Genomic DNA, 26242 nt, shown 5'->3' on the forward strand with positions numbered 1-26242 from the left:
ATTCAGAGGTAGATTTTTTTTTTTTTTTTTTTTTTTTGAGACGGAGTCTCGCTCTGTAGCCCAGGCTGGAGTGCAGTGGCCGGATCTCAGCTCACTGCAAGCTCCGCCTCCCGGGTTCACGCCATTCTCCTGCCTCAGCCTCCCGAGTAGCTGGGACTACAGGCGCTGCCACCTCGCCCGGCTATTTTTTGTATTTCTTAGTAGAGACGGGGTTTCACCGTGTTAGCCAGAGTGGTCTCGATCTCCTGACCTCGTGATCCGCCCATCTCGGCCTCCCAAAGTGCTGGGATTACAGGCTTGAGCCACCGCGCCTGGCCCAGAGGTAGATTTTTCACTTGCAGCAGAGGCAGTAGAGGTTTTGGAAATGCTCCTTGAGGCAGACACTACACCCCGATTTCATGGAGTGCTTTGGGCTGAGCCAAGTCTGCAGTAGGCAGAAGGCTCTGAGAAGTCGTCCCAGCCTGGACAAAGAACAGTTCAGAGCTCTGGGGCACAGGGGTGTGCTCAGCAGGACTGGGTGGACAGGACCTTTGTTGCGAAGGTGAAGAGCACAGGCTTCCAGGAGCAGGTGCCTGACAGACAGGCTTCTTTGGGAGGTGGCCAGAGGAGATGTCTGTTTGCTGGGGCAGGAATTGGAGGGAGCCGCCCAGCCTGGAGAGGTTCAGCCAGGCTGTCACAAGGCTTTGAAACTTCCCATCTGAGAGTCTGCACTCCCTGTTTGCTTGATGCATTAATAAATATCCCACCCAAATCTGCACCCATCCACTCCTGTGTTCAAGAGCTGTTTCAGGGAGTCAACCTCATTTATGGCAGTGTCCAGCCCACTGACCTCAGCTCTGTGTGCCTCGAAGGGTGGCTCTCCTCTGGGGGGATAGGATTCGGAGGCGGGGGGAGAAAGAGTGATGTTAGAGAGCTTGGTCTAGGACTAGAGGATCATGTGCCCTTATGTAAAATACATCTCAAGTTAGGGAAGAAAGCAGTGGCTTTATGGGGGGTGTGTGTGTGTGTGTGTGTGTGTGTGTGTGTGTTTTGAGACAGGGCTCTATGGACCCGGCTGTGTGTGTGTGTGTGTTTTGAGACAGGGCTCTATGGACCCGGCTGTGTGTGTGTGTGTGTGTGTGTGTGTGTGTGTGTGTGTGTGTTTTGAGACAGGGCTCTATGGACCCGGCTGTGTGTGTGTGTGTGTGTGTGTGTGTGTGTGTGTTTTGAGACAGGGCTCTATGGACCCGGCTGTGTGTGTGTGTGTGTTTGTTTGTTTGTTTTGAGACAGGGCTCTATGGACCCGGCTCTATGGATCAGGCTGGACTGCAGTGTGATCCTGGCTCACAGCAACCTTCACCTCCTGGGTTCTAGAGGATCATGTGCCCTTATGTAAAATACATTTCAAGTTAGGGAAGAAAGCAGTGGCTTTATGGTGTGTGTGTGTGTGTGTGTGTGTGTGTGTGTGTGTAGAAAGAAAGCAGTGGCTTTATGGTGGGGGGGTGTGTGTGTGTGTGTGTGTGTGTGTGTGTGTGTGTGTGTTTTGAGACAGGGCTCTATGGACCCGGCTCTATGGATCAGGCTGGACTGCAGTGTGATCCTGGCTCACAGCAACCTTCACCTCCTGGGTTCAAGCAATTCTTATGCCTCAGCCTCCCAAGTAGCTGGTGTTAAACAGATATGTGCCACCATGCCTGGCTAATTTTTGTATTTGTAGTAGAGACAGGGTTTTGCCATGTTGGCCAGGCTGATCTTGAACTCCCAACCTCAAGTGATCTACCCGCCTTGGCCTCCCGAACTGCTGAGATTAAAGGTGTGAGCCATCGTGCCTGGCCCCGTGTTGTGTTCTGATGGGGGAGGATGGGAGGGTGTTCGAGCCCTTCCTGGACTGACGGAACCTGTGTCTTCTGCCTTCTGTGGACAGGATGGTGATTGCTCACGCCAAAGCCTTGGACCCCTCCCGGCCTGTGACCTTTGTGACCAACTCCAACTATGCAGCGGACAAAGGGGTGAGCCTGGGGGTCCCTACCCCATTTTTCCCCACCTTTGCCTGGGCTTGTCCTGAAGTCTGCTCATGGGAACAGCTGGAAAGGACCATGAGCTGCCAGCCAGGGATTTTTTATTTTGTTTTTTTACTTGAAAAGATAGAGACAAGGTCTTGCCATGTTGCCCAGACTGGTCTCGAACTCCTGGGCTCAAGCGATCCTCCTGCCTCAACCTCCCAAAGGGCTGGGGTTACAGGTGTCGGCCACCGCACTCAGCTGCAGCCAGTCTTTTTTCATAGATGGTCTTTGGGTTAATGAGAATTCTCTCCCTGCTTACTCGCCAGGCAGGTGGCTTTCTGAATTCAGGGAGGCTGGGCATAGGGAGATGGGATTTGTTTGCTCAGTTTGGACTCAGCGTTTTTTGCACTTTGATTTAATAGAGTCATAGAATGTCAAAGGTTTAAGGGGGCTTAGAGTTCATCTGGCCCACACCTGGATGTTCAGAATCTCTAGGGGAATTTTTTTCGAAATGGCAGATCTCTGCATTCTGAGATCCTGATTCAGTAACTCCAAAGTTGGAGCCTGCATTTTTCTTTTTCTTCTGTAGAGGCAAGGTCTTACTCTGTTGCCCTGGCTGGAGTGCAGTGGTGCAATCACAGCTCACTGTAGCCTTGAATTACTGGGCCCAAGAGATACTCCTGCCTCATCCTCCCGCCTCATCCTCCCGAGTAACTGGGACTTCAGGTGTGCTGGGCTAATTTTAGATCTTTTTGCAGAGATGGGATTGCACTATATTGCCCAGGCTGGTCTCAAACTCTTGAGCTCAAGTGATCCTCCAGCCTTGGCCTCCCAAAGTGGTGGGATTACAGACACAAGCTGCCATGCCTGGCTGACATTAGCATTCTTTTTTTTTTTTTTCTTGGAGATGGAGTCTTGCTCTGTTGCCCAGGCTGTAGTGCAATGGTGCAATCTTGGCTTACTGCAACTTCCTCTGCCCGAGTTCAAGCAATTCTCCTGCCTCGGCCTCCAGTGTAGCTGGGATTACAGGCACACGATACCACGCCTGCCTAATTTTTATATTTTTTAGTAGAGACAGGATTTTGCCATGTTGGCCAGGCTTGTCTCGAACTCCTGACCTCAGGTGATCCACCCACCTTGGCCTTCTAAAGTGCTGGGATTACAGGCATGAGCCACCGCACCCAGCCAGCATTCTTACTAGAAAGTAGTGTGTTCAGGACGCATTAGAAACTAGCCAGTTGGACACAGAAGCATCTGCTGCTCAGCCCTGAGCACCAGTTTGCTGAAGCTGATGGTGGTCCTACTTGGTCATCTCTGCCCCGCTCCTAGGTGGGACTCTTTCAGGCCCTCTGCAGCCCACAGTGCCGCCTTATGAAAGCTGCCTCAAGATTCTCTGTGATGGGCCGGGCGCAGTGGCTCAAGCCTGTAATCCCAGCACTTTGGGAGGCTGAGATGGGCAGATCACCAAGTCAGGAGATCGAGACCATCCTGGATAACACGATGAAACCCCATCTCTACTAAAAAATACAAAAAACTAACCGGGCAAGGCAGCGGGCGCCTGTAGTCTCAGCTACTCAGGAGGCTGAGGCAGGAGAATGGCGTAAACCCAGGAGGCGGAGCTTGCAGTGAGCTGAGATCCGGCCACTGCACTCCAGCCTGGGCGACAGAGCAAGAGTCTGTCTCAAAAAAAAGAAAAAAAGATTCTCTGTGATGGCCGGGCATAGTGGCTTACACCTGCAATCCCAACATTTTGGGAGGTCAAGGCGGGTGGATCACTTGAGGTCAGGAGTTAGAGACCAGACCAGCCAGCTGGTGAAACCTTGTTTCTACAAAAAATACAAAAAATTAGCTGGATGTGGTGGCACGCACCTGTAATCCCAGCTACCTGGGAGGCTGAGGCATGAGAAGCACTTGATTGTGGGAGGCAGAGGTTGCAGTGAGCCGAGATGATGACACTACATTCTAGCCTGGGCAACAGAGTGAGACTCTGTATCCAAAACAAAACAGAAAAAGATTTTCTGTGAGAATGACTGCATCGGCCCCTCAGGTTGGAGCGCTTCTCCAGGGCAAGGTAAGTCCAGGGCAAGTCCCAGTGATGGGACTGCTGCCTGGAGAGGAGTCAGCTCCAGTGGCGGGGGCCCTCGGCTTTGGCTGAGGACTGCGCATTGGCAGCTGCTCTGCCTCTCACAGTCCTTTTCAGCTGCGCACGTCAGTGCAGAGTCACAGGCCTGCCTCCTTTGAGCTACTTTGTGACCGTTTCCTGCCTGTGGGGCAGGGTAATTTCAGGATCTAAATTGGCGAACTTGGATGTTCTCAGTCCCGAGAGGCAGCTCTTCCTCTTCTAGTTTTTTTGTTTGTATGTTTTGTAGAAATGGGGTCATGCGATGTTGCCCAGGCTGGTCTCAAACTTCCGTGCTGAAGCGATCCTCCCACCTTGGCCTCCCAGTGTGCTGGGATTACAGGCATGAGCTACTGTGCCCTATTAATTGTCTTACTACTATACTTTTAGAGCTGAGGTCTTGATGTGTTGCTCAGGCTGGTCTCGAACTCCTGGCCTCAAGCCATCCTCCTGCCTCAGCCTCCCTGAGTGCCTCGATTACATCCTCTTCTTACCTTCTCTGCCAGAAGAGCCCCCAAAGCATGTGAGTTCTGAATCATGCAGTCTTCTGGGTGCTGAACGGGCTCTCCTGCTCTGGTCCTAGGCTCCGTATGTGGATGTGATCTGTGTGAACAGCTGCTACTCTTGGTATCATGACTACAGGCACCTGGAGTTGATTCAGCTGCAGCTGGCCACCCAGTTTGAGAAGTGGTGAAAGATGTTTCAGAAACCCATTATTCAGAGCAAGTACAGAGCGGAAATGATTGCAGGGTTTCATTAGGTAAGTGCTATTGAACTTTCTGCTTATGTGTTATCTCGGGACAGAGATGTCACTCGCCTCCCCCGGCCTGCCCTGCGCCCACTGCACTGTTCCCCTCACTTCAGCTTTGGGCTCACCTCCCTCTGTCCCATCCATATTCCCTTCCTGCCAGCAGCCAGGCCTCTGCCCCACTCGCTTGGTCCTCAGAGGTGGCCTCCTTACCAGCCTTGTTTCCAGACAGCCTCCTATCACCCATGCCCAAGTGGCCTTTCTAAAAAATCCAAATTTGTATTTGTTTGCTTTTGAGACCGGGTCTCTCTCTGTCACCCAGGCTGGAGTGTGGTGGTATGATCACTGCTACTGCAACCTAAACTTCCTGGGCCCAAGCGATGCTGCCACCTCAGCCTCTGAGTAGCGGGGATCATAGGCACATGCCAACATGCCTGGCTAATTTTTTTACTTTCATAGAGATGGGGTCTTGCTGTGTTGCCCAGGCTGATCTTGATTCCTGGGCTCAAGTGTTCCTCCTGTCTCACCCTCACAGAGCACTGGGATTACAGGTGTGAGCCACTGTGCCCGGCCACAGATTAAAATTTGGGAGTCCTGTGATTGGCTCCCCCAGGCCCACAGGACAAAGCCGTAATCCCTGGTCAGGACACTCAGTGTCCCCTGCTCTCTCCTGGATTTTCATCCTCTTCTCTCCTCACTCCCAGCCACTGATCTGTTTCCACTGCCCTCGTTGCTCTCCTGCTCTTGCTTAAGCTGTTTCTTCTGCCTGGAATGCCCATGTTGGCACCATAATTGAAGGGGTGGCCTGCCCCTCCACACCTGTGGGCGTTTCTTATTAGGTGGAATGAGAGACTTGAGAAAAGAAATGAGACACAGAGACAAAGTATAGAGAAAGAAAAAGTGGGCCCAGGGGACCGGCGCTCAGCATACAGAGGACCCACGCTGGCACCGGTCTCTGAGTTCCCTTAGTATTTATTGATAATTATCTTTACCATCTTAGAAAAAGGGAAGTGGCAGGATAATAGGATCATCATAGGGAGAAGGTCAACAGTAAGACATATGAATAAAGATCTCTGACATAAGTTTAAGGAAAAGTGCTGTGCCTTGATAGGCATATGCAAACATCTCCATAAACCTTTTTAGTGGATAAAGAGCAGCATTGGTTAGCAAGTCCCACCTTTCGCCCTAAGGCGGTTTTCTCCTTTCTCAGTAAACAGAACATACAATCGGGTTTTACACCAAGATGTTCCATTGCCCAGGGTCGGGCAGGAGACAGATGCTTTTCTCTATCTCAACTGCCAAGAGGCCTTCTTTCCTCTTATACTAGTCCTCCTCAGCACAGACCCTTCACGGGTGTCAGGCTGGGGGACGATTAGGTCTTTCCCTTCCCATGAGGCCATATTTCAGACTATCACATGGGGAGAAACCTTGGACAATACCTAGCTTTCCTAGGCAGAGGTCCCTGCGAACTTTGGCAGTGTACGTGTCCCTGGGTACTTGAGATTAAGAGAATGGTGATGACTTTTAACCAGCAAGCTGCCTTCAGGCACTTGTTTAACAAAGCACACCCTGCACAGCCCAAAATCCTTTAAACCTTGAGTCACCACAGCACGTGTCTCTTGTAAGGACAAGGTTGGCGGTAGGGTCACTGATTAACAGCATCTCAAATGCAGAACAAAATGGAGTCTCTTATGTCTACTTCTTTCTACATAGACACGGTAACAGTCTGATCTCTCTTTCTTTTCCACACAATAATCACCAACTAAAATATCCTTTTCTTTTTGTTTATGTTTTTGGAGATAGGTTCTTACTATGTTGCCCAGGCTGGTCTCGAATTCCTGGACTCAATTGATCTTCCTGCCTTGGCCTCCCAAAGTGCTGAGGTTAGAGGTGTGATCCACTGTGCTAGCCTTTTTTTTTGGTTTTTGACAGGATCTTATTCTGTTGTCCAGGCTGGAGTGCAGTGGTGTCATCATAGCTCACTGCGGCCTTAAACCCCTGGGCTGAAGTGATTCCCCCACCTCAGCCTCCTGAGTAGCTGGGACAACAGACATGAACCACCATGGGCAGCCTATTTTTAAAATTTTGGGGGCCAGGCGCCATGACTCACACCTGTAGTCCTAGCACTTTGGGAGGCTGAGGTGGGCAGATCACGATGTCAGGAGTTCGAGACTGGCCTGGCTAACATGGTGAAAGCCCGTCTCTACTAAAGATACAAACAATTAGCCGGACAGAGGTTGCAGTTAGCCGAAATTGCGCGATTGCACTCCAGCCTGGGTGACAGGGCGAGACTCCGTCTCAAAAAAAATTTTTTTTTTTTTTGTAGAGATGGAGTCTCGCTCTCAAGCTGATCTTGAGCTCCTGGCCTTAGTGATTCTCACCTCGGACTCTCAAAGTACTGGGAATACGAGCGTGAGTCACACGATGCATGACTGAAAAGATTTCTGTTCACTGGCCGAGTCTCCTCACAGCTGTCCCGCTGTGGGGAGGTTTACCCCGCCTGCTCCAGGCTGAGGGAGGCTTCCCCGTGCTCTGCCCCTGTTGCAGCCCGAACCTGGCTCTCCCAGCGTTCTCGCCAGGCACTGTCATTATTTCTTTGCCTCTATTTGACTGGACTGTGGGCTCAGGAGAGAGAAAGAGTTCTATTTATTGTTGCTTCCCAGGTACTCTGCGATGTCTGACACAGCACGTGCTAAATAATAGTAGCTGGGAGTGCACCACTACACCTGGCTAATTTTTGTATTTTTAGTAGAGACGGGGTTTCACCATGTTGGCCAGGCTAGTCTCAAATTCCTGACCTCAAGTGATCCACCCACCTTGGCCTCCCAAAGTGCTGGGATTACAGGTGTGAGCCACTGCACCCAGCCTACAAGTTTATTTTAGATTTCATGGGAAGAATCAACTTAAGTACTACTTAAGAGAAGTGGAATTCTGGTTCCACTTCTCCCATTATCTTGCTGTGCGAATTTGGAAAGTTAATAATGTCTCTGGGTACTGGGTTTCTTAAAGTAGGCAACATTTACCATCCTGCATTCACAGCATCATTATTAGGAACGAATAAAATATTATGTGTACAACAACAACAAATATTTCAGTCCCCAATACTGAATGGAGAAGGCCATAGTTGTGTTTATGGTGGTTTTTATGTATTTGTGGTCAGGATATAGCTTTGGGCTGAATGTATTTTTAGGTTCTTGCATTTGTAGGGAAAGCAGTATAGACATAGGAAGATTCGGGCTCAGACTGGGTGTGGTGCCTCATGCCTGTGATCCCAGCACTTTGGGAGGCCTAGGTGAGAGGATTTCTTGAGGCCAGGAGTTTGAGATCAACCTGGGCAACATAACAAGACCCCATCTCTACATACACACACAGGAAAACAAAATAAGCCAGGCTGAAAGGAGCTGGGCACATTCCTCAGCCCCGGGCTCAAAACTCCCTGAGCCTAGCACAAACACATCCCATCCTCCCATCCCACCACCATATATCTCTCAAACTCCCTGAGCCCAGTACAAACACCACCTGGAAAGTCTCCGATAAGGAGACAGCCGTTCAAGGTTACTGAAAGCGCAGGAGCCAAAAGAATTTCTTTGTTCCCCTACAACTTTCGGGCTATAAAAAGCAAACGCTCACATTGTTCTGGGCCCTCTTGTATACTGTGTAAAGGAGGGACCAAGTTCGAACTTGTAGTAAAGATCCTTGCCGCTTGGCTTTGACTCTGGACTCTGGTGGTCTTCTTTGGGGAACAAACAGTCTGGGCATAACATCTGGGGGCCCGTCCGGGATTCCCCAAGCCCACCAGACCCCTGGTCAACGGATCTGCTAGGATCGATCTACTGATAGGTGAGCTGGCTCGTCTCCGTTTGTCTGTCTGTGTCTGTGTGTCTGTTCTGAATCTGAATCTCTGACTCGCGAGGTCTGAAACTGAGGCTGGCACAGTCCTGGCGGACGCGCTATAGGACGGCCAGTGGAGACCGGTGGGAGACGTCCCCTGGCTCTCTTCTGATTTAAATTGCGATCTGAGTTGCCGGAGCGGGTTCGCGATCCGGGCAACAGTCTGAATCTGACCCCGGTCCCCGGGTGCGCGCTCGCAGTCTGAATCTGACCCCGGTCCCCGGGTGCGCGCTCGCTGTCTGAATCTGGCCCCGGTCCCCGGGTGCGCGCGCTCGCTGTCTGAATTGCCCCGGTCGCAGTCTGAATCTGACCCCGGTGCGCGCGCTCGCTGTCTGAATTGCCCCGGTCCCCGGGTGCGCGCTCACTGTCTGAATTGCCCTGGTCCCCGGGCTCCCGGCTTGCCCCGGCGCCGCGCTCCCTGGCCCGGTCCCCGGGCTCCCAGCTTCCGGCGCCGCGCTCCCGGCCCCGGTCCCCGGGCTCCCGGCTTCCGGCGCGCGCTCCCGGCCCGGTCCCCGGGCTCCCGGCTTCCGGCGCCGCGCTCCCGGCCCGGTCCCCGGGCTCCTGGCTTCCGGCGCCGCGCCCGGTCCCCGGGCTCCCGGCTTCTGGCGCGCGCTTTCGGCGCCGCGCCCGCGGCCCCGGTCCCCGGGCTCCCGGCTTCCAGCGCGGATTTCCTTTACAGGGATTCCAACCCACAACCTAATTCTAAGCCACATTCCTTTACAAAAAGAGACACAGAAAGTGAGACTGGGGAGAAGAGAAAATAAGTGAGAGAGAGACCATAGAGACGGGAAAGGGAGAAAGTGAGAAGGGAAATCAGAAAGAGAAAGGGGAGAAAACGGCAGACATGGAGAGTCAGAGAAAGAGACTGAGTATAAAGGAGAAAGGACACGGGATGACAGAGAGACAGAGAGAGAGAAAGTGCGCGCGAATGAGATAGAAACTTAAAGAAAAGACCCTGTAAGTATGTCAATCAAAGATTTAGACAGAAACGGAAAGATTAGAGAGAGAGATAGAGGGAGGGAGCAGGCGGAGGGGAGGCGGGCTCGCTGAAAGGGAAAGTAACTTTAAAAGGCTGGGGGGGCGGACGCGAGGGCGCACTTCGCGGACTAGCCCCCCCCCCCCCCCAGCCGCCTGACTCCACGGTGGCTTTACCCCTTCGGGAAATAAAACCCCCAGATGACACAGGAATCCCCAAGCTCCAGTACTGGCCATTCTCCACCAGTGATCTGTATAACTGGAAGACTCAGAGTGCTCGGTTTTCAGACAACCCCAAAGATTTACTGGCTTTACTGGATAGTGTCATGTTCACCCACCAGCCCATTTGAGATGATTGTCAGCAGCTCCTCCGAATCTTGTTTACCACGGAGGAGCAAGAGGGAATACAGGTAAAAGCTGGAAAGCTGGTCCCGGGGGACGACGGTCAACCGACTGCCAACCCTGACCTCATAAACGCGACCTTTCCTCTGACCAGGCCGGCGTAGGACTACAACACGGCAGAAGGTAGGGGACGGCTACACCTTTATCGCCAGACTCTAATGGCAGGTCTCCGGGCAGCTGCTTGCAAGCCCACTAATTTGGCTAAAATATATTCTATTCGGCAAGAAAAGACAGAGAGCCCAGCCACCTACTTAAAAAAATTAATAGAAACTTTTAGACAGTACACCCCCATAGATCCAGAGGCTCCAGAAAGTCAGACAGCTGTTGTAATGTCATTCGTAAATCAGGCAGCCCCAGATATTAAAAGAAAACTCCAGAAATTAGAAGACTTGGAAGGAAAGCGGATTCAGGACCTCCTTCAGATAGCCCAGCGGGTTTACAATAACAGAGATACTCCAGAAGAAAGGCAATTTAAGGCCACTGAAAAAATGACCAAGGTCCTGGCAGCAGTAGTACAGAAAGAACATCTACAGCCAGAGTACACCCAACCTAGGCGGCCCCCCAGGCATGATAATCTGAAAAAAGACCAATGTGCCTACTGCAAGGAGGCTGGCCACTGGGTAAGAGACTGCCTCACTACTGCCCAACCCGGACCTGGACGCCCCACTCCACGACTGCACCGAGGTACTAGCTCAGGTGCACGGAGTTCGAGAAGACCTGCAGGATCGCCCACTTCCTGACGCCGACCTCGTCTGGTTCACTGATAAGAGCAGCTTCATGCATCAGGGCCAGAGATACGCTGGAGCGGCAGTAACCAGAGACTGAGGTAATCTGGGCGGAACCCCTGCCCCCGGGGACATCGGCCCAGAAGGCCGAATTAATAGCGCTCACCCAAGCTCTTACCTTAGGGGCGGGGAAAAAGCTGACGGTATATACAGACAGCCGATATGCTTTTGCAACAGCGCATATACATGGGGCCATTTACAGGGAGCGGGGGTTACTGACGGCTGAAGGAAAAGAAATAAAAAACAAGCAAGAAATCCTAGCCCTGCTAACAGCCTTATGGAGGCCAGAAAAGTTAGCCATTATGCATTGCCCAGGGCATCAGAAACTAACTACTCCAACTGCTCAAGGCAACTTTCTGGCGGACCAAACTGCAAGAAAGGTGGCGAAGCTCCCAGCCAACTCCTTGCACTCCAGCTCCCTGACCCGGGCCCCCGGGACTTGCCATATTTCCCTGATTATTCAGAACAAGATCTCCAGTGGATTGACAAGCTTCCCCTGAAACAGATCCAGAATGGGTGGTGGACTGATACTAATGACCAAACCATCCTACCAGAAAAATTAGGACAACAAATGTTAGAAACACATCCACCGAACCACCCACCTGGGTGCTCGGCGGATGATAGACCTGATCAGACGCTCTAAGCTCAAATTCAGACATACAGCCGAGATGGCCAGCAACATCGTGACAAGTTGCAAAGTCTGCCAGCTTAACAACGCCTACCCCCAATCCCAGGCTACAACGGGAACAAGGCTTAGGGGAACCAGGCCCGGTATCTACTGGGAAGTAGATTTTACTGAGATAAAGCCAGGAAAATACGGGTATCGGTACTTACTTGTCTTTGTAGATACTTTTTCAGGGTGGACTGAAGCATTCCCCACCAAGAAAGAGACTGCTCAGGTTGTAGCAAAGAAAATCCTGGAAGATATCCTCCCCAGGTATGGCTTCCCTGTCCAGATAAGGTCAGATAATAGGCCGGCCTTCGTTGCTAAGGTAAGTCAGGATTTGGCTTCCATCCTTGGGGCAAATTGGAAACTACATTGCACTTACAGGCCCCAGAGTTCAGGACAGGTAGAGAGAATGAATCGGACCTTAAAAGAGACCTTAACTAAATTAACTATGGAGACTGGCGCTAATTGGGTGGTCCTTCTCCCCTACACTCTGTTCCGGGCCCGTAACACCCCTTACAGACTGGGCCTTACTCCTTATGAAATTATGTATGGCAGACCCCCCACCCTTAGTTCCCGGCCTAAAAGATGATCTGCTCAAGTCCGAAACAGAAAATGTCTCTGAACTCTTGTTTTCCCTACAAGCCTTGCAGAAAATTCATCAAGAAATCTGGCCCAAGCTGAAGGAACTATATGAGACCGGTCCCCCGCCGACACCCCATCCGTACCAGCCGGGAGACTGGGTCCTGGTCAAGCGACACCGACAAGAGACCCTAGAACCCAGGTGGAAAGGACCACTCCAGGTACTCCTAACCACACCCACCGCCCTGAAGGTAGAAGGCATCGCATCGTGGATCCACTACACCCACGTCAAGCCAGTGGACCCAACCTCCGATCTTCTGGGACCAATCACGGCGGCGGCTGAAGCACCGGACACGTGGACTGTGGACAGAGCTAGGAACAACCCCTTAAAACTCACCCTGCGCCGGCAGCATAGCTCACTGCAAACATGCAGTTAGGTAGTCTAACCCTAACGTTAGTCGCCCTAGTGGCCGCTGGAGAAATCACAAAACCAGCTCATAATCCCTTTGTCTGGAGATTCTGGCTTTATGAAAACCGAACCCACCCTGGGCAACCTCATAAGCCCGGAAAATTATTGGCCAGTGCTGATTGCCCTTCCTCAGGGTGCAACAGCCCAATTCTACTAAATTTTACTGGTTTTCAAATAGCCAAACCTATGACACCAATAATATGCTTTGAGTTTGATCGGACTAAATACAATTGTAAACACTATTGGTGGCACCAAAATGCTGGCTGTCCTTATAACTATTGTAACATCCACAGACCCCGTTATTGGGGAGAGAGAAAACAGTTAGACCCTAAATGGCCCTTCTATCGTAGACGGGATAGAGACTTTCCATATACCTGGATAGTTAGAGACCCCTGGAACTCCCGCTGGACCACACCTCAACATGGGGCTGTATACTACTCCCCCTCCTCCACATGGCCTAGCAGTCACCTCTATCTGTGGCGAGGCCTAGTGCAAGTACTGCCCCTGGTCCACGGGAATATCCAACGACAGGAAAACAGACTAACACAAGACTTACGTCCTTTCTCCTGGTTAAAGTTATTACAAGAAGGACTAGAACTTGCTAACCTTACAGGACTTCATAGCCTGTCTGGCTGCTTCCTGTGCGCCACTCTAGGACGTCCACCGCTAACCACTGTCCTTCTGCCATGGGGATCCTCTACCTTTGCCCAAGCTAACAACCTCCGAAACCTCTCGTATGCTCCTATCCTGAACGTGCCCCTATACCTAAACCCCAGTCAGGAGAAGTTTCCCTACTGTTTCTCAGGAACCAATTCCAGCCTCTGCAGCATCACTGCAACGCCCCCTAATATCACCTTAAGGGCTCCATCAGGCATATTCTGGTGTAATGGAACCTTATCTAAAAACCTACCTAGTCCTTCTGTTAATAACCTACTATGTCTCCCTGTCACATTAGTTCCCCGGTTGACTCTACTAACTGCTGGCGAGTTCCTAGGGTATACCGGTAACTGGACTAGTGCTGTTATTCACCCAGACCCTAGACCAAGACCTGCACGAGCCATATTTCTCCCCCTCATTGCAGGAATCTCCCTCACCGCATCCTTCATTGCGGCCGGACTGGCGGGGGGAGCCCTAGGTCACACCCTCATAGAAAGTAACAAGTTATACCAACAATTTGCCGTTGCTATGGAGGAGTCGGCTGAGTCCCTTGCCTCCCTTCAGCGGCAGCTCACGTCCCTAGCTCAGGTAACCTTGCAAAACCGGAGGGCCCTAGACCTACTCACTGCAGAAAAAGGTGGTACATGTATATTTCTAAAAGAAGACTGTTGTTTCTACATAAATGAATCAGGACTTGTAGAGGACCGGGTCCAACAGTTACGCAAGTTAAGCACTGAAGTAAAAACACGGCAGTTTGCTTCAGCTGCAGACCAATGGTGGAATTCCTCTATGTTTTCTCTGTTAGCCCCCTTCCTTGGACCCCTGCTAAGTCTACTATTTCTGCTTACCGTAGGACCTTGTGTTGTTAACAGAATTTTACAATTTGTTAGGGAGAGATTTGACACCGTACAACTCATGGTCCTCAGAGCCCAATACCAACCTGTAAACGCTGAAACAGAATCAGACTTATAAGACCCAAGATTGGCTCTAAAGATACCTGAAAAGAAGGGGGGAATGAAAGGAGCTGGGCACATTCCTCAGCCCCGGGCTCAAAACTCCCTGAGCCTAGCACAAACACATCCCATCCTCCCATCCCACCACCATATATCTCTCAAACTCCCTGAGCCCAGTACAAACACCACCTGGAAAGTCTCCGATAAGGAGACAGCCGTTCAAGGTTACTGAAAGCGCAGGAGCCAAAAGAATTTCTTTGTTCCCCTACAACTTTCGGGCTATAAAAAGCAAACGCTCGCATTGTTCGGGGCCCTCTTGTATACTGTGTAAAGGAGGGACCAAGTTCGAACTTGTAGTAAAGATCCTTGCCGCTTGGCTTTGACTCTGGACTCTGGTGGTCTTCTTTGGGGAACAAACAGTCTGGGCATAACAAGGCATAGTGTGCACACCTGTCGTCTTAGCTACTTGAAAGGCTGAGGCAGGAGAATTGCTTGAGCTCAGGAGCTGGAGGCTGCAGTGAGCTATATTTGCACAATTGTATTCCAGCTTGGGTGAGAGAGCAAGACCCTGACTTGCTTTCTCAATATAGGGTGACCCCATCTCTACAAAAAGTAATTTTTTAAAATGAGCTGGACATGGCGAGGCATGCCTGTGGTCCCAGTTACTCAGGAGGCTGAGGTAAGAGGATCACTTGAACCCAGGAGGTCAAGGCTGCAGTGATCTCTGATCATGCCACTGCACTCCAGCCTGGGTGACAGAGGGAGATGCTGCCTGAAAAGAAAAAAAGATCTGGGGTTGGTGTTCCAGGTAAATACAGATTTGCCAGTGAGTAGGGGGACAGTTGGATATCACTGAAGGGGAACACTTTAGGGAAGACTTTGATCACCACTTCAATGTTTACCTAGAATGATCCTCCACCCCTACCATTAGAACAGTGAACCAGGTTGGGAAGGATAGGGATGCCCACTCCCCACCCCCCAGTTTGAGTAGTTTCTTTATACACATGCACAAAGCAGTGTTCAAAGATTCAGGCAGAGACTCATTCCTTCTGTCACTCAGGCTGGAGTGCAGTGACGCGATCTCAGCTCACTGCAACCTCCACTCCCCTCAGGGTTCAAGCAGTTCTCCTGCCTCAGCCTCCTGAGTAGTAGGAATTACAGGTGTGCACCACCATGCCCAGCTAATTTTTAGTAGAGACGGTTTCGCCGTGTTCAGGCTGGTCTATGAATCACTCTCTCTGTCTCTGGCTTGGCCTCCTTATCTCCAGGAAGCATCCATGCCAACTCCAGCCTCCTGCCTTAGAACCACACTCTGTCCCCTCGATTCTGCAAGGCCACCTGGCTTTGCTGTGCTCCCTGTCCATTGGGATTAGCCATGGCACCTCTCAGAAGGTGGTGAGTTGGGGCACTCCTACAGCTCACATAATTTGCTGGTCTTCTTTCAGGGATCAATGTCCTGTGTTGTCTATTGTTCAGTATCTGAAAACCCTTGATTCTTCCGTTTATCTGATGTTCTAGGCATTTAAGGTTGGAGTGGAACTCTGATCCCTGTTTTACTTTCATGGCTAGAAATGGAAATCTTTTTTTGGCGGGGGGCAGAGTCTTGCTCTGTTGCCCAGGCTGGAGTTCAGTGGCGTGATCTCGGCTCACTGCAACCTCCACCTCCTGGGTTCAAGCGATTCACCTATCTCAGCCTCCTGAGTAGCGAGACTACAGGCGTGTGCCATCATGCCTGGCTAATTTTTTGTATTTTTAGTAGAGATGGGGTTTCACCGTGTTAGCCATGATGGTCTCGATCTCCTGAACTCATGATCTGCCCGCCTCATCCTTCCAATGTGCCGGGATTACAGGTGTTAGCCGCCACCGCGCTTGGCCCTTATTTTTAATACGTGATTTAGGATTGCCTTTTCCACATAGATTTCTCCAACTATTCCAGTTTTTATTCTCATTTTTTTTTTTTCTCTCTCTCTCTCTATTTGGAGGACATAGAGTAGCTGGGACTACAGGTGCCCGCCACCATGCCCAGCTAATTTTTTTGTATTTTTAGTAGAGATGGGGTTTCACCATGTTAGCCGGGATGGTCTTGATCTCCTTGATCTCCTGACCTCATGATCCGCCTGCCTTGGCCTCCCAAAGTGCTGGAATTACAGATGTGAGCCACTGTGCCTGGCCCATTCTAGAACAAATTTTTAATTATACAACAGCTCAGATCTTGCATGATTATTTTATTTTATTGAGTTGGGGTCTTGCTCTTTACCCAGGCTGGAGTGCAGTGGTGTGATCATGGCTTACTGCAGCCTCAACTTCCCAGACTCAAGCCATCCTCCCCTCTCAGCCTCCTGCATAACTGGGACTACAGATGCAAGCCACCACACCCGGACTGGCTAATTTTTTTTTTTTTTTTTTTTTTTTTTTGGTAGAGATGGGTTCTCACTATGTTGCTCAGGCTGGTCTCTAACTCCTGGGCTCAAATGATCCTCCTGCCTTGGCCTCCCAAAGTGCTGAGATTATAGGTATGAGCCACTGCACCTAGCTTTGGGTGGTTATGTTAATAAGTGATTCAACTGAACACAACAGCTGAGTTCCAGAATTCTGATGATGAATCCCTAAATATAACCCAAATTAATCCCATGGGACCCAGTTCCAATGAGGCATCACCTTCAAAGAAATATACTCGTTAAATAAAAACCAAATGTTATCTGATGAATGAATGCTTATGGCTCTCAATTAAGATTACACGTTAGGCTGGGTGCTCACGCCTGTAATCCCAGCACTTTGGGAGGCCGAGCCAGATAGATCACCTGAGGTCAGAAGTTCGAGACCAGCCTGGCCAACATGGTGAAACCCTGTCTCTACTAAAAATACCAAAAATTAGCTGGGTGTAGTGGTGGGCGCCTGTAATCCCAGCTACTCAGGAGGCTGAGACAGGAGAATCCCTTGAAAGTGGGAGGCGGAGGTTGCAGTGAGCCAAGATCACGCCATTGCACTCCAGCCTGGGCAATAAGAGCAAAACTCCATCTCAAAAGAAAAAAAAAAAGATTACATGTTAGTGCTTCTTGTAGATCTTTCTCTATCCTTTGACACTTTGAATTCCTCATCTTGACAGCTGCCCAGATTCCTCACTTCACCCCCTTCCTCCCACATCCACCAAGAATTCTGCCCTAACCCAGGCCCCAGGCATGCTCAGTGTTTCATTCCCTCTCCCAGGGAGCTGAGCTACCAAAGACTGTGCCTCCAACTCACAGATGAAAAGAGGAGACCAGGCCAGGCATAGTGGCTCACACCTGTAATCCCAGATCTTTAGGAAGTCATGGTGGGAGGATGGCTTGAGGCCAGGAGTTCAAGACCAGCCTGGGCAACATTAGGGGGAGACCTTGTCTCTAAAAAAAAAAAAAATTTAAATTAGCCAGGCATGGTAGCATGTTCCTGTGGTTCCAGCTATTCAGGAGGCTGAGGCGGGAGGATCTCTTGAGCCCTAGAGGTCGAGGCTGCAGTGAGCTGTGATTGCACCACTGCACTCCAGCATGGGGGACAGACCAAGACCCTGTCAAAAAAAAGAAGAAAGAAAGAGACATATAAAGAGAAAATAAGAGACTTCCTAAGCCTGAACTGGATTTTATTTTTAGGTTTTGTTTTTCTTTTCCTTTTTTTTTTTGAGACGGAGTCTAGCTCTGTTGCCTAGGCTGGAGTGCAATGGTGCCATCTCAGCTCACTGCAGCCTCTACCTTCCAGGTTCAAGCAATTCTCCTGTCTCAGCCTCCCGAGCAGCTGGGATTATAGGAGTGTGCTACCACGCTTGGCTGATATTCTATTTTTAGTAGAGACAGGGTTTTACTATGTTAGCCAGGCTGGTCTCAAACTCCGGATTTCAGGTGATCCACCTGCCTCAGCCTCCCAAAATGCTGGAATTACAGATGTGAGCCACCGCACCTGGCCTAACCTGGATTTTAGAAGACATTTGTTCCTGTATTCTCGGACACCCTTCCACCTGGTTGGTAATGGTAATGTGTGCTTGCACAGTGATGTGAGAATCAAAGTGAGAAGACAGATCATCTCATTTAATGTGAGCTTTACATGTCCCTGAATGGTCCATAAAGCAAATGCCACTCTCTCCCGCCATTACAGAGGGAAAACATTGTAGCTTCACAACAGGGACTTGCCTGAAGTCCCACGGCAGAGAGATGTCAGAGCCAGACTCTAGCACGGGTCTTCTGTTGAGAAGTCACGTGTAAAACCCTGCCCCAGAAAGATCCTCATTTCGTCCAGCCACGACGCAGCCACCTTTATTCTACTCCATGGACATTCTGGGTATTTTTTTTAGTATAAATCTGAAAGTTTCAACCAGGGGGGTGCTCCTGATGATCTCTCAACTAATGAGAACCAGACACCCAGTACTCCCCCTGCCCACCGATTCCCTGAGCCCTCTGCATCCTGGGGGTAATTAGTGTGAATTCCAGTTTCTAGCCAATTCTGTTTTCCAATTTTTTTTTTTTTTTTTTTGAGGTGAAGTTTTCATTTGCCCAGGCTGGAGTGCAGTGGCACTATCTCGGCTCAATGCAACCTCCGCCTCCCGGGTTCAAGTGATTCTCCTGCCTCAACCTCCTGACTAGCTGGGATTACAGGTGCACGCCACCACATCTGGCTAATTTTTGTGTTTTTAGTAGAGACGGGGTTTCACCATGTTGGCCAGGCTGATCTCAAACTCCTGACCTTGTGATCCGCCCGCCTCAGCCTCCCAAAGTGCTGGGATTACAGGTGTGAGCCACTGTTCCCAGCGTGTTTTCCAAATTTCTGAGCAATCCAGGCACCCACAATTTGGAATGAAGGGCAGATAGCCTGTGTGCCTGCCTGGCTTGATCATAAACTGCAGCCCTCAGACTGCAGAAGAAGAAACTTGTAGATTTTCTGGGTCATTCTCCACCATTTAACACAAAAAGAGATGCAGGCCAGTCATGGTGACTTATGCCTGCAACACTAGCACTTTGGGAGGCTGAGGTGAGAGGACTGCTGGAGACCAAGAGTTCGAGACCAACCTGGCCAACACAACGAGACTGCATATCTTAAAAAAAAAAAAAAAAGAGAGAGTGAGAGAGATGCAGCAAAGGGTGCCCTTTTCTACACAGGGGCCTCTGTTGCCCAGGCTGGAGTGTACTGGCATGATAGTGATCACAGTTCACTGCAGCCTCAAACTGCTGGGCTCAGGTCATCCTCCTTCCTTGGCCTCCTGAGTAGCTGAGACTACAGGTGCACACCACCACCTAGCTAATTTTTTTTTTCTTTTTACAAGACAGGGTCTCAGTATATTTCCCAAGCTGGTGTTAAACTCCTGGCCTCAAGCAATCCTCCTATCTCAGCCTCCCAAAGTGCTGGAATTATAGGCATGAGCCACTGTGGTATAGTTATCTTTTTTTTTTTTTTTTTTTTTTGAGATGGAGTCTCTCTTGTCTCCAGGGCTGGAGTGCAATGACCCAGTCTCAGCTCACTGCAACCTCCGCCTGCCAGGTTCAAGTGATTCTCCTGCCTCAGCCTCCTGAGTAGCTGGGATTACAGGCACCTGCCACCAAGCCTGGCTAATTTTTTGTCTTTACAGAGACGGGTTTCACCATGTTGGCCAGACTGGTCTTGAACTCCCGACCTCAGGTGATTCAACCGCCTCAGGCTCCCAAAGTGCTGGGATTCCAGGCGTGAGCCACTGTGCCTGGCCCCTGGTACATTTTTCGGCAACACTTTTCTGCCTTTGAAAGGGACTGAATGCACAGCTTCTCGCTGAAAAGCCAAGATGTAAAGGCAGTATGACAAGTGGAAATCCAATCTCCACAACTCACTGGGTAATCAGAGGTAAGTTCTGGGTCTTGCTGAGTTGTTTCTCTGCCCCTAAATTGGGGGCCAGGAGAACTCCCTTGCTCAAGGCCCTACTTTGGGCTGCTGTGAGAATCCCATGTGGCCACGCAGGTGAAGGGCCATCAATGTGGCCTCTGGTTTTCCTCAGGAATTCTCCTCGTGGCAGATTCCACAGCTTCCACGGCCGCGTGTGGTGGCTTATGCCTATAATCCCAGCACTTCTGGAGGCCAAAGCAGGTGGGTCACCTGAGGTTAGCAGTATGAGACAGCCTGGCCAACATGGCGAAATCTCATCTCTACTAAAAATGCAAAAAATTAGCTGGGCATGGTGGCAGATGCCTGTAATCCCAGCTACTCAGGAGGCTGAGGCAGGAGAATCACTTGAACCTGAGAGGTGGAGTTTGCAGTGAGCCAAGATCATGCCACTGCCCTCCAGCCTGGGCAATAAGAGTGAAACTGTCTCCAAAAAAATAAATAAAATTTTTTAAAAACCCACAAAAATTAGCCAGGCATGGTCACACGCCTGTAGTCTCAGCTGCTCGGAAGTCTGAGGCAGGAGAATCGCCTGAACCTCGGAGGTGGAGGTTGCAGTGAGCTGAGATCGTGCCACTGCCCTCCAGCCTGTGCGACCGAGAGAGGCTCCGTCTGATTGTTTAAAAAAAAAAAAAAAAAAAGATTCCGCAGTCTCTAGATATCAATTTGTTGTGCTCCTGACAGCCCTGGAAGCCCTCCTAGGTGCATTTAGGGCCTACCCCCCACCCCTCAACTGAGCCAGCACCCACAGGCCATGGGACCAGCTGCCATTGCTCCTACCAGCAGCTCAGGCCAAAGCCAGCAGAGACAAGCTCTTTACAACCCTCACTCCCTCCTCTGTGGGGACAGACAGGGCCTGTGAAAGACTCCAATCACTCCAGCTTCCAGTGATCCTACAAGCCTTTCTGCTATACCCAATCTCTAAAGGAGAGCTGAGAAATACAACATATGCATTTTCTCATCCCCAGTGCCCCTACCCTGGGATGGGGTGCTAAGGGGCAGCCAGGCCCCTCACATGTCCAGCTGGGATCAAACTGGCAGAGCCCATCAACAGATGAGTGGATAAAGAAAAATGTAGTGTGTATATATTATGGAATACTACTCAGCCTAAAAAAAAAAAAAAAAAAATGAGGCCGGGTGTGGTGGCTCACACCTGTAATCCCAGCACTTTGGGAGGCTAAGGCAGGTGGATCACTTGAGGCCAGGAGTTTGAGACCAGCCTGATGAACATGGTGAAACCCCATCTCTACTAAAATTACAAAAATTAGCCAGGCGTGGTGGCACATGCCTGTAGTCCCAGCTACTAGGGAGGCTGAGGTGGGAGGATCACTTGAACCCAGGAGACAGAGGTTGTAGTGAGCCAAGATCATGCCACTGCATTCTAGCCTGGGTGACAGAACAAGATTTCATCTATAAATGAATGCATGAATGAATGAATGAAATAGAGGCAGGGTGAGGTGGTTCATGTCTGAAGTCCCAGCACTTTGGGAGGCCAGGAATTCAACACCAGCCTGGGCAACATAATGAGACCCCCATCTCTACGAAAAATTTAAAAATTAGCCGGGTGTGGTGTTGCACACCTGTAGTCTTGGGACTACTTGGGAGGCTGAGGTGGGAGGATTGCTTGAACCTGGGAGGCCAAGGCTGCAGTGAATCATGTACTGCTGCACTCCAGCCTGGGTGACAGAGAAAGATCCTGTCTCCAAAACAGAAAGAATGATGTCTTTGGCAGCAATTTGGATGAAACTGGAGGCCATTGTCCTTAGTGAAGTAACTCAGGAACAGAAAACCAAATGCTGCACATTCTTCACCAGTAAGTGGCGGTTAAGCTATGGGTACGCAAAGAAGACATACAGAGTGGGGACATTGGAGATTCAGAAGGAGGATGATGTTAGGTGGTGACGGATGAAAAACTACTTATTGGATACAAAGTACGCTACTCAGGTGACAGATGCTGTAAAATCCTAGACTTCACCACGATAGAATTCTTCCATGTCTCCAAAAACCACTTGTACCCTTCAAGCTATTGAAATGGAAAAACTTAAAAATAAATTTTTGCGGCTGGGCACGGTATCTCACGCCTGTAATCCCAGCACTTTGGGAGGCCGAGGCGGTCAGATCACGAGGTCAGGAGATCGAGACTATCCTGGCTAACACGGTGAAACACTCTACTAAAAATACAAAAAATTAGCCAGGTTTGGCAGGTGCCTATAGTCCCAGTTACTTGGGAGGCTGAGGCAGGAGAATGGTGTGAACCTGGGAGGCGGAGCTTGCAGTGAGCCGAGATAGTGCCACTGCACTCCAGCCTGGGGGACAGAGCGAGACTCCATTTCAAAAAATAAAAATAAATAAGTAAATTTTTGCCAGGGCACAGTGGCTCATGCCTGTAATCCTAACACTTTGGGAGACTGAGGCAGGTGGATCACCTGGGGTCAGGAGTTCGAGATCAGCCTGGCCAACATGGCGAAACCCTGTCTCTACTAAAAACTTAGCTGGGCACGGTGGCATGCGCCTGCAATTTCAGCTACTGTAGGGGCTGAGGCAGGAGAATTGCTGGGAGATGGAGGTTGCAGTGAGCCAAGATTGTGCTACTGCACTCCAGTCTGGGTAACAGAGCGAGACTCCATCTCAAAAATAAATAAATAAATAAATTTTTAGGCCAGGCGCGGTGGCTCAAGCCTGTAATCCCAGCACTTTGGGAGGCCGAGACGGGCGGATCACGAGGTCAGGAGATCGAGACCATCCTGGCTGACACGGTGAAACCCCGTCTCTACTAAAAAATACAAAAAACTAGCCGGGCGAGGTGGCGGGCGCCTGTAGTCCCAGCTACTCGGGAGGCTGAGGCAGGAGAATGGCGTGAACCTGGGAGGCGGAGCTTGCAGTGAGCTGAGATCCGGCCACTGCACTCCAGCCTGGGTGGCAGAGCGAGACTCCGTCTCAAAAAAAAAAAAAAAAATTTTTGAGACAGTCTTGCTCAGTTTCCCAAGTTGAAGGGCAGCGGTGCTATCAACCTCCTGGGCTCAAGTGATCCTCTCACCTCAGCTTCCTGAATACCTTGGACTACAGGCTCGTGCCATCACACCTGGCTAATTTTTGTAATTTTTGCAGGGATGGGGTCTTACTATGTTGCCTAAGCTGGTCTTGAACTCCAGGCTCAAGTGACCCTCCTGCCTTGGCCTCCCAGCTAACTGGGATTACAGGCACATACCACCATACCTGGCTAATTTTTTATTTGTTGTAGAGGTGGGCTGTCACTATATTGCCCAGGCTAGTCTCAAACTCCTGGCCTCAAGCAGTCCTCCTACCTTGGTCTCCCAAAATGCTGGGATTACAGGTGTGAGCCACCGCATCTGGCCAAAAATTTTTTTTAAAAAAGAAAAACTAGTGGCCGGGAATGGTGGCTCACACCTGTAATCCCAGCACTTTGGGAGACCGAGGCAGGTGGATCTCCTGAGGTCAGGAGTTCGAGACCAGCCTGGCCAACATGGTAACCCCCGTCTCTACTAAAAATACAAAACTTAGCCAAGTGTGGTAGCTCTTGCCTGTAATCCCAGCTACTCAGGAGGCTGAGGCAGGAGAATCGCTTGAATTTGGGGGACAGTGGTTTCAGTGAGCCGAGATCGTGCCACTGCTCTTTAGCCTGGGTGTCAGAGTAAGACTCTGTCCCATAAATAAATAGAAAAAATAAATTGGCAGAGCCACACAGAGTGTAAGAAACTAATCAGATCTGTTCAGCTGGAAAAACAGTTTTGCACAACTGTGTCTATTTTCCCCCCATGGAGTTTCACACCTTGATGCAAACGGGGAGATTGTGGGAAAGTGGAATTAATGTTAATTTGCATTTCTGACCTTGGAGGGGTAGGTGAAATGCGCCTTCTTTTCTATGGCATAGATAAGACAGTGGCACTCTGAGAGGCTCAAAAGGAAGCTTCCTCCCCCAAAAGCCATCCCCAGCATAACCGCAAAACAAAAATGGCGCATCTCAGAAGGACCTTGGTGGTGTCGTTGGAAGGTTGATCAACAAGAATGACACCTGCAAGCTGTAATTGCACTTGCATTCCTTGAAATACGGTAGGTGCCCCATAAACATCTGATGGGATGAATTAATAAGCGAATGAGCTCTTTACTCAATGGTCCAACCCCAAACCAGCATCCCTCAACCAGTCCTTCCATAACCATCTAGGTGAGGGGGGGTTGTTGATGGAAAAAGGTAAGAACAAAATTTTCAAACTCCCCTGTTAGCGTCACAATAATTCATGCTCATCTGCATCTAATAAAATATGGAAGCAATTTTACAGGAACATTTTGTGCTTTAGCGATTCATTTAACTCTTTCCTCCAGGGGGCAAGTCGTATATCCTCATCCAGATATGTGGGAAGTTCCGTGAATACATCTGCAAATATCTTATGATGAGATGCTCTTCTCCCCGCCGGGCGCCTGACTGTAGTGAAGGGAAGCTTGAAAGTGAACACCAACCGGGCTTACGCTGACCTCCTCTCCTACCCATGGTTTCGTGCCCGTGTCTGTCCCACTGCCAAAGTAACCTGAAATTACTAGAGGAGGTGAGCGCTGAAGTCAATGTCCTCAGAGCCAAGGATATTGTCCTCTAGAGCCAAGTTCACCCCTTTACTTGGCAGGGCCTCCAAGAGATGAGCTGCTGTCCACCCCATCAGCCCTCACCACCAGACCACCAGGAAGGACAGACGCTCAGGTGCCAGAGCTGCTGCCACCGTCCCCCAAGACACCACAAACAGTCCCTTCACTGCTTCCAGTTGTGTCCGCCTCTGCGCGCTGCCCCCAAACTCCTTGCAGATTTGAAAACTGAGGAATAAAAATGAGCAACGCTTGCCCTGAGCCGCCTATTGCTCCATTCACATCCTGATTTTCTGGGTCACCAATTTTCCAGTTTTTTTAAATTAAACTTTTCATTTTCAGATGATTGTAGATTCACATGTGGTTGTAAGAGGTACTACAGAGAGCTCTTGAACTGTCTTCCCTGCTTCCCCTGCAGTGGTAGCATCTTGCAAAACTATAGTACAATATTGGGTTATCTTTTTGTGGTTGTTTTGTTTTGTTTTGCTATGAGATGGAGTCTCGCCCTGTCTGGAGGCTGGGGTGCAGTGGCATGATCTCAGCTCACTGCAACCTCCACCTCCCAGGTTCAAGCAATTCTCCTGCGTCATAATCCCAGGGAGCTGGGATTACAGGTGCCCGCCACCACACCTGGCTAATGTTTTTGTATTTTTAGTAGAGACGGGGTTTCACCATGTTGGCCAGGCAGGTTTCAAACTGCTGACCTCAGGTGATCTGCCCGCTTTGGCCTCCCAAAGTGTAGGATTACAGGCGTGAATCACTGTGCCTGGCCCAATTTTTTTTTTTTTTTTTTTTTTGGTAGAGGGCCTTACTCTGTCACCCAGGCTGGAGTGTAGTGGCACAATCATAGCTCACTGCAACGTCTACCTCCTGGTCTCAAGCAGTCCTCCCCAGCTTCAGCCTTCCAGGTAGCTGGGACTACAGGTACGCACCACTATGTTCGGCTACTGTTTAAAAATTTTTTGTAGAGATGGGGTCTTGCTATGTTGCCCAGGCTGGTCTCAAACTCCTAGCCTCAAAGGATCCTCCCACCTTGGTTTCCCAAAGTATTGGGATTACAGGCATGAGCCACCACTTCTGGCTGGTCTGCAATTTTTTTAAAATGTAATATCCCATCCTTATTTTATAGTATTTGGTAGGAAGCTTATTTTCACCAAACAGATTCTTGACCCCACCTGCCCACTCTTAAAATCTGCTTGACTTGTTTACCCGATATTTCCCATCTGGATAAAGGGCGCTCATTGCGCAAGTCCCAGCCCACATGCAGGAGTGATTCCTCTCTCTTCCCTGCTTTCTCCCACCCAAATCCCAAATATCAGCCAGTCTTACGGATCCTAGCCAAAAAGTCCGGAATTCACCCACTTCTCACATCCTCTTCCACAATGACCCTGACGTTACCCACTGGCCCTGCCCTTCAGCAGAACTCCCTGTGGAACTTCTGGGGCCCAGTGAAAAACCAACACAGGGAGCCCCCTGTACAAAAATTACTAAGAATTTCAAGCCAGGCATGGTGGCCTCAACCCAGGAGTTCAAGACCAGCCTGGG

At 50.1% G+C, this 26242-nt stretch overlaps 1 pseudogene; it reads left to right on the forward strand.

Annotated features, from left to right (window-relative positions):
* The first annotated feature begins 1158 nt into the window (after positions 1-1158).
* On the forward strand, positions 1159-24996 carry LOC126950904 (putative inactive beta-glucuronidase-like protein SMA3; annotated as a pseudogene).
* The last annotated feature ends 1246 nt before the right edge of the window (positions 24997-26242 follow it).

Source organism: Macaca thibetana, chromosome 3, assembly GCF_024542745.1.
Source record: "Macaca thibetana thibetana isolate TM-01 chromosome 3, ASM2454274v1, whole genome shotgun sequence".
Lineage (NCBI taxonomy): Eukaryota > Metazoa > Chordata > Mammalia > Primates > Cercopithecidae > Macaca > Macaca thibetana.